Source organism: Mesoplodon densirostris, chromosome X, assembly GCF_025265405.1.
Source record: "Mesoplodon densirostris isolate mMesDen1 chromosome X, mMesDen1 primary haplotype, whole genome shotgun sequence".
In the NCBI taxonomy this organism is placed as follows: Eukaryota; Metazoa; Chordata; class Mammalia; order Artiodactyla; family Ziphiidae; genus Mesoplodon; species Mesoplodon densirostris.
Genome location: NC_082681.1, coordinates 84665562 through 84674143, shown reverse-complemented (window position 1 = coordinate 84674143; position 8582 = coordinate 84665562). Strand labels below are relative to the sequence as shown.

The 8582-nt window shown below is 38.7% G+C and overlaps 1 pseudogene; it reads right to left on the bottom strand.

The window, feature by feature from the left end:
- Positions 1-539: 539 nt before the first annotated feature.
- LOC132482302 (peptidyl-prolyl cis-trans isomerase FKBP1A-like) lies at positions 540-971 on the bottom strand (annotated as a pseudogene).
- Positions 972-8582: the final 7611 nt, after the last annotated feature.

Here is an 8582-nt window from a genome sequence, read left to right as displayed (position 1 = left end):
AGTCCAACATCTCAGTGAAAATGATCTCCTTTCAGAAGGCAGAGGGTTTAAGGGGAGGGTGGAAGTGGGGCAGTGGAGACAAAGGTTTTCCCCCTTCCCACTTTAGTTTTTGGTAGGGCTTTTAATTCAACACAAGGACATCTCTCAACTTGGAGAATAATTCGGCCCTCAAAAGCGCCTCATATCTGCTATGGCTTTGCAGCGCAGCAGCAATAATATTTAATATATAATAGATAAAACTTTCATCCATAAATAAAATAAAATAAAGATTCTTGCACCCCTCCATACCAATTCCTATTCTAAAGTTAACCCATGACTTGTGCTGGTAATACTTGACTAATACTTAACTGGAAATCTAGATCCAAAGGACTGAAACTCAATCTTCACCTCAAAACAAAAACAAACTAAAATGAGTAACTTGAGGTTTATAGCATATAGTTCAGGTCAACACACATATGAAGATAAAGGGGAAAAGCAAAGCTGGTGACAGAACACATTGTCAGGGAAGATGTTTATACAATGTACTGGAACATCAGGAAAAGCTCCGTATGGACTCGCTGTGCGCATCTGGAGGCGCCAGATCCTTCCATGGCACATCCAAGAGTGGGGAGCTCAGGGAGGAGGCCATTCTTGTCATTCCAGTTTTAGAAGCTCCACACCAAAGAAGAGAGTGGCATTTGGTGGGAGGATGCTTGGGTGCCCAGTGGCACCATAGGCATAGTCTGGGGAGATAGCTTGGCTCTCTGACCCACGCTCATCTGGTCAACCCCCTCTTCCCAGCCTCGGATCACCTCCTGCTTGCCCAGCACACACTTACTGGACTTGTTTCTGTCCAGGGACGAATAGAATTTCTTTCCATCTTCAAGCATCCCCTTATAGCGCACCACGCAGGCCTGGCTGCACTTCGGGAAGGTAAGCCCATCTCCGGGAGAGATGGTCTCCACCTGCACTCCCATAGCGGCGTCGGCTGCGGATGCTGGGCGAGCTGGCCTGTAATTTTTTGACCTTGACGACTGCATATTTTTCATCCACACTTACAATGTTTTCAAATTATGCCTGCTGCTTTTCCACTCTGAGTTGCAAGTTAGGCGAAACAGATACGAACACTTTGCATCACTCTTTCAGGTAGTCTTCAGGCAGGTTAGAAGAGACTAACACAATAATTTGCAAATGAGATTTTGTCTGCTCCCTCTGCAAACAGGGACCAGGGTCTCACACTGGGAATAGGGGCTTCCATCTTCAAGACTACAGCTGATCTGGGGGTGGGTGAGGCAAGGTGAATAAAAACACTATAAAGCTTTTCCACAATTTTTAAGTTGGCTTTTTCTTGATTCCCCATTTGCTTGGTTACTATAGACATTTGACTATTTTCCAGAGTTCTGACAAAGTTAGTTCTGACTGTTTCTACTTATTTTTCAATGTTTCTATAGGGGGATAGGAGTTTGGAGCTGCCTACTTCACCAATTTTACTGATATGACTCCATACATAAATAGCATAATAATTTCCAAATTACTGGCAAAAAAATGGTGGTTGAATTCCCAGTCCAGTCACCATTCTTCCACCACCAAAACCTAATAAACCTATAAATATACCTCAATAGATTCACACCCCCAGGAAAATAATTGTGTTTGGTATATTTTTGTACTTCCAATTCCTAGTATAATGCCTGTAATAAAGCAAGTGCTCAAGAAAAGCATTTTGAATAAATGAATAGTACTATAAAATCTAACTATTAGTAATAACAACAATTACATAGTAACATGTGAAATGCCAGGGATGCAGAATATTGTATTAGCAAGCAAAATTTATACCCATACACTGCTTTATATTTTCCAGAGAAATTTCATATTTATTACCCCTTCAGACTGTCATAACCATTCTTTGAGGTAAGAATGATAGGGATTATTACTCCATTTTATAAATCAGATACAAGAAATGATGTTCTATGCCATCATCTGTAAGTGGCAGTGGTAGGAATGTTGTCTAGGTCTGCTGCATATAAAATCTCTGCTCCTTTTATTTTTTTCCAGTTTCTTTCTTTTGATAATCACTACGGAAGAAAATACATCTTTTTCTAAGTTGCCCATCCTGAATGAAGCAACTACACTTCTCTTTTGGAGGTTTTGAAAAATACCAACCACCAACAACTACAAGAAACAGCAAATAAAAGAGTTCCTACTCTAAAGAATTCCATTTACTTAGCTCTCTCAGAACAACTGAATGTGTGCATATGTGTGAATGGTGGGGCCTGAGTTCTTGGAGAAATAAAGAAGCATTTGTATTCCAGTGGACCACCAGCCTCAGTGTTTGAGGCCCTTATCATAGGAGTGTGATGAGGCTGTGAGGAATTTGAATTCCCCATAGGGGAATGGGAGAGGAGAAACAGCTACACAGGCCTTAAAGGCTTTCTCTCTCCTTGTCTCTGATTGCCTCTCCTATCCCCACTAGCCCCTCTGTGATTTCATGGAAAAATTGGAACCTGGGGCAAGAAAGATTAGGTGTAGGAAGAGGTAGGAGTGACTCCAGATAACAGTGAAATCCAAAGTGGTAAATGAGAAAGAAAGGGAATATTGTAAGTTATGGCACACAGAAGCATTAAGGGAGTTCTTGTGGTTTCTGTAAGTGAAAGAAACTTGGAAGGCTAATAAAGTTTGGATGTCTGTCTTACAGGAAGCTCTACAAGAAGTATGGCCTGCAGAAACCCAAGAGAACTGTCTACATATCCAGTTTCTCAGCCTGAGCCTTTTTTCCCCTATAAAGAAAGCAGAATAATATAGAGAAATAGAGTCATATAGGCCTAAGTTGAAATTTAATCTCACTACCATTTAACTACCTATGTGATCTCAACAATTTGATTCACTTTCCTGAATCTTAGTTTACATAGCCATCCTCTAAGAAATGGTGATAATGTGTCTCAAAGTATTATTGTATTACATGAAAAAATGAATTTGGTTTATAAACGTTAGATATTGTCATTATCACCTTTGGATTGCCTGAACTCCAGTGTTAGATAATACTCATTTATCCTGCATCATTTTAGAGTGGTTTTCAAAAGTGAATTTATCAGACAACTTAAGCGTTAGTGTTTAAAAGTTGACCCTCGATGGAAATATTTCTAAAATATATTATACAATTCTATACCTGCTTAAACAGTAAACTAAACAGAATTAAGCATCTTCTCGATGGCTGGGGGGTCATTATTAATGAACATCTCACATTGCTGTCATATAAGATACAATGATAACCCTCAAGAACTAGGAGACTGGTAGTCGTGGGAGCGGGATGAGAGTGAGACACAAGGTTTTTGGCACTTACACTCAAAAAATATGTTTATTTCTATGTCTCTCTCTCTCTTTTTTTTTTTTTTTTTTTGGTGTACGTGGGCCTCTCACTGTTGTGGCCTCTCCCGTTGAGGAGCACAGGCTCCGGACGTGAAGGCTCAGCATCCATGGCTCATGGGCCCAGCCGCTCCACGGCATGTGGGATCTTCCCAGACCGGGTCACAAACCCGTGTCCCCTGAATCAGCAGGTGGACTCTCAACCACTGCGCCACCAGGGAAGCCCTCTATGTCTCTTTTTATAGTTACCGTTTTCCCCCTCATTATCAGCCTATCAGATGCTGCTTCTTGCTGCTATCAGTATAATGCCTCTGACTACTCCCCTTCTAATTGTTCCTGCTAGTCTAGATTGGACAACCAGATAACTAAACTTGTTAAAATTATGTCCAAGCAGTGGTTCTTTCATTGTGGTCTGTGGACCACTAGCATCAACATCACCAAGAAACATGTTAGAAATGCAAACTCTCCAGACCCACTCCAGACTTATTGAATCACAGAACTCTGGGGTAGATCCCAGTGATCTGTGTTTTAATAGGCCCTCCAAGTAATTCTGATGCATGCTCAAGTTTGAGATTTTCTGCCCTACTACACTTGTTAATACTGCACACTCCCAGGTCCCACTATGAGAGATGTGATTTAGTAGGTCTGTGGTAGGGCCCAAGAGCCTTAATTTTTTAACCAATAACCTGGATTATTCTGATGAAAATAAAGACACACTTAGGCAAACATTTCCCAAGCCTAAACCAGTGCTTCTTGAGCTTACTTAGGGATTTTGTTAAAATGCATATTCTGATTTAATAGGTCTGGGGTTCAGCATTTTAATGGTCTCCCAGGTGAAACCTATACTGTTAGCCAGTGGGCCACGTTTGAGCAGTAAGGTCCTAGAACCTTATCTAGTAAGTGATTTATAAGAGTTTTTATTTTACTTTGTTTTTGAATGCTTTTTAACTCGAATTTTTCTATAAATAAAAATAGTATGTCTTCCTTGTTTTTGCAAAAAATATCATTTTCTTTAAAATAAAATATTTTTCAATGGTGCATATTCATAAATTTAAAAAATGATTTGTTTTAATCATACAATATGAGTTAGTTGGCTTTAAATACATAATGGAGGAACTCTCCATTGAATAAAGTTCTATGAGCTTGAGTTTCTAGACTCAGTGTCATCTTTTCAGGCTTTTCAGAGGGCTTTTATTCTGTCCTTCTATGTTTTAAGTATACCTCCAGTAGAAAAGGGGTGGCAAAGCTTCCCTATCATGAAGGTCAAAATTCTGTGACAGAGCACATCTTTCTCTTTGGAGCTAAAATAGATGCTGTCCTTTCTCTAGTCTAAGCTCTAGTGTCAGCATTTGTCTCCTCCCTGAAGGGTATTGATGGATAAACCACGACTTTTCCCACAGGTGAAACCATTTGTTCCCTCTGAATGAGCATCCTGAATGTTTCATCCTTTCAAGAGGGAATGAGCCTCTGAGGAAGGCCTTCATGCTGACCCCTGGCTTGGGCAATCTCTGGACTTCTCCTTATGTAAATGAAATGCCTTAACAGAGAACCAGTCATGGAAACTCCTTATGTGTCACCTTGTAGATTACTTTATTTTTATTTTTTTTACATCTTTATTGGAGTATAATTGCTTTACAATGCTGTGTTAGTTTCTGCTGTATAACAAAGTGAATCAGCTATACGTATACATATATCCCCATATCCCGTCCCTCTTGAGCCTCCCTCCCACCCTCCATATCCCACCCCTCTAAGTGGTCACAAAGCACCTAGGTGATCTCCCGGTGCTATGCAGCTGCTTCCCACTAGCTATCTATTTTACATTTGGTAGTGTATATATGTCAATGCTAGTCTTTCACTTCAACCTAGCTTCCCCTTCCCCACCACCCACCATGTCCTAGGGAGCTTGTGTAGGTTGCTGGCATCCCCACAAGGAGGAAAAGCAAGGTAAAGGATGTTAACCTAGAAATCTTTTTATTTCTCCCATTTGGAGTTGGATAAATGACTCCAAATCATGAGCTCTAAAGTGAAACTAGTACCCCCCAAATATCTCAGTATGGCAATTGTGCCTTCCAAAATAGAGTCTGTTGATTTTCAGGATTGATGGAGCTGAAGCTATTTTTATGAAATGGACTTCAAAAATTATTTTAGTTTATTTTCTGGACAATCCAACCTTAAGGTTGTTGTACATAAGCTATAATGTCATGCACTTGTTACTACACTCTCCCTTTTTACTCCTTCCCTCTCTTATTTACATGCTGTTATGATAGTGTAGTGGATCTGGAATCAGACAGACCTGAGATTCAAATTTAAGCATCTGCTCTTTTCTAAGTATATGGACTTGGGCAGATTACTTAAACTTTCTGAGCCTTAGTTTACTCAACTGTGAAAATAGGATAATAACACCTATATCACAGGGTTGTTGTGAGCATTAGAGATAATATAAGTGAAGCATCTAGCAATGATGTCTGGTACATAGTAAGTGCTTAGTCATTAGAATCTGTCATTATTGATGGTAAGTTTATTACCTGCCCTCTTTATTTCACAAAATTTTTATGAGGATGAGCTCAGATATGTGTAAACTCTTTGCAAATTATAAATTACTATTCTCAGGTTAGTACTATATCTTATTATTACTTAGCCATTATTTTCTATTAATCCATAACATATACTGTCCACTCCAGGTGGATCTGCTCACTGTACGATCGAACAATTTTTCTTATGCTATCTTTATGCTATTCCTCATCTGCTTCATCTTTTTCACCCAACCCTGTGAGTCTCAAATGTGTTCTGACAGCAGAGCACCCAAAGTCATAATTCACTCTGTAGAATATCACAAAATAACTTTATTAAACATAAAATAGCTAACCATGTGATTGTGCTAAATTCATTATTATCGAATTCTGTGTTTTAATTTAGAAAAGCTGTAGCAAGTGTCAAAGAACTAAAGAAATCTGTGGAGGGGAAATTTCAAATTAAGAGAACGTTATCATAATTGTTTTGAATATTGAGAAGTGATTACTAGTTCTTTAGCTAAATAGTGGGGCACCCTGGCCCATTGTTCAAAATCCCAGTGCTCTAATAGAGGATTTTGAGATACACTGGAATATCCACTAACGTGAAACTCAAATCCCACTTTCTTCAGGAAAACTTCCCTGATCATTGCAATCCTCTCACTGATCTGTCTTTCCTTTCTTTTTATCAATTTATTTATTTTATTTATTTATTTTTGGCTGCATTGGGTCTTCATTGCTGCATACAGGCTTCCTCTAGTTGCGACGAGCGGGGGCTACTCTTCATTGCAGTGCACGGGCTTCTCATTGTGGTGGCTTCTCTTGTGGGTGGTTGTGGAGCACGGGCTCTAGGCATGCAGGTTCAGCAGTTGTGGTTCTCGGGCTCTAGAGCACAGGCTCAGTAGTTGTGGCACACAGGCTTAATTGCTTTGTGGCATGGGGTATCTTCCCAGACAAGGGCTTGAACCTGTGTACCCTGCATTGGCAGGCAGATTCTTAACCACTGCACCACCAGAGAAGCCCTGATCTGTCTTTTCTGAATGTTTCCCTATGTATAATTTAATACAATGAAATAGACTGACTTGTTCTCTGAGAGTTTCATGGTTACTAATTTCTTCACTGTTATTATAAAAGAAAAGGAAGAAAAAGAACATCTACTGAATATCTACAGTGTTCTAGTCAATGTGCTAGCTCCTTCATATACATTATCTCATTGTCTTCTCATAAGAATACTTTGATGTAAGTTTTATTATTCCCATTTGCAGATGAGGAGCCTAAAGCTACAGATCACACAAGTAGCAAGTTGCAGGTTCAAAATTTGAAGCAGGGTCTATATGATTCAAAATAATTCAAATATTGAGTTAGGGAAAGAAAAGAATTAATGTGTATGTGACAAGCTAAATTATTTTTTATTCAGCCATTTGTAGCTGTTTTTTTTAAAGCATTTCATAAACTGTATATTAACATTTGCTTGTATGGCAAGGTGTGATAAGAGTAAGAAATATACTTAACAGATTAGGTTCAAGTTGCTTTCTTCCTTCATAGTATATTTATACAGCTGTTTTTGTCTGACTTTTCAAAGAAAATATTCTGAGTCCCAAGACTTTTTTGCTGACTACAGTATAATTTAATATTTTGGTTCTCCAGGTAGACAAAGGGCTTGGGCACCAGTGAGGTAGCTCCTGTAGGGATCATCAAGAAGCTCAGAGCATGCTTTCTGGCTTGATACTGATTTCCTACTGCCACAACTGCCTCAATGACTCTACTTTTATATAACAAAGGAGACATAGAAAAAATATGGAATATCAATTGGAGGAGGGATGGGAGGAAAGAAGAGGCAAGCATCAGGTGGTAAGTGGCAGGGTCTTGGTGAGAACATGGTTAAAAAATCTTGCCCAAGTGTGAAGCTTCCTAGTTCAGTTTATGCCTCTGAGTTAACATTAATATTATTAGTAGAAATGTGAGACTCTTAGTCTCAAGGTTGAGGGCTTGTGCTCCAACTTGGGCGCCTCATTTGAAGCCTGGTATAATGGAAAGAACAGGATATTTGAGTCAGATAACCATGTAACTCATTTCACCTCTGTATTGGAGATTTGAATTACAGTTTTCTCATCTGTGAAATGAAAATAATAGTATACTGCCCAGATCCCCTTCCTGGGTTTTTGTGAAGATCACATAACATAGATAGATACAAATGTTTAATAAATTCTGAAGCGTGCTCAATTTGTTCATTGTTTGACATCCATTATGTTCACCTACAAAGGGCACAAGGCTGAGCATCCAGACACTTGGATTCTAATCTTCTACTTCTGCTCCTAACTAGATAATCCTTGAGGGCTAAGCCTGCTTTAAAGTTTTTTACTATTCTTTTGACACTTTTTGTTATCAAAAGGAGGACAGATCCTAACACTCACCAAAAAAAAAAAAAAAAAAAAGAAATCAATCAGAAGTCCAATGTATTAGCTTCAAGGGTTATCTTCTACTGCTTGAAATATATATATATATATATATATATATATATATATATATATATATATATATATATATATATATTTAAAAATTTTTATTTTGGCTGCACCACGTGGCTTGTGGGATCTCAGATTGAACCCAGGCCATGGCAGTGAAAGTGTCGAATCCTAACCACTAAACCACCAGGGAAAAATATAATTTTTCATTATGAGACAAGTTCACTGGATATAATTTGTTGTTAAGGTATAAAAGAATAGATGGTGC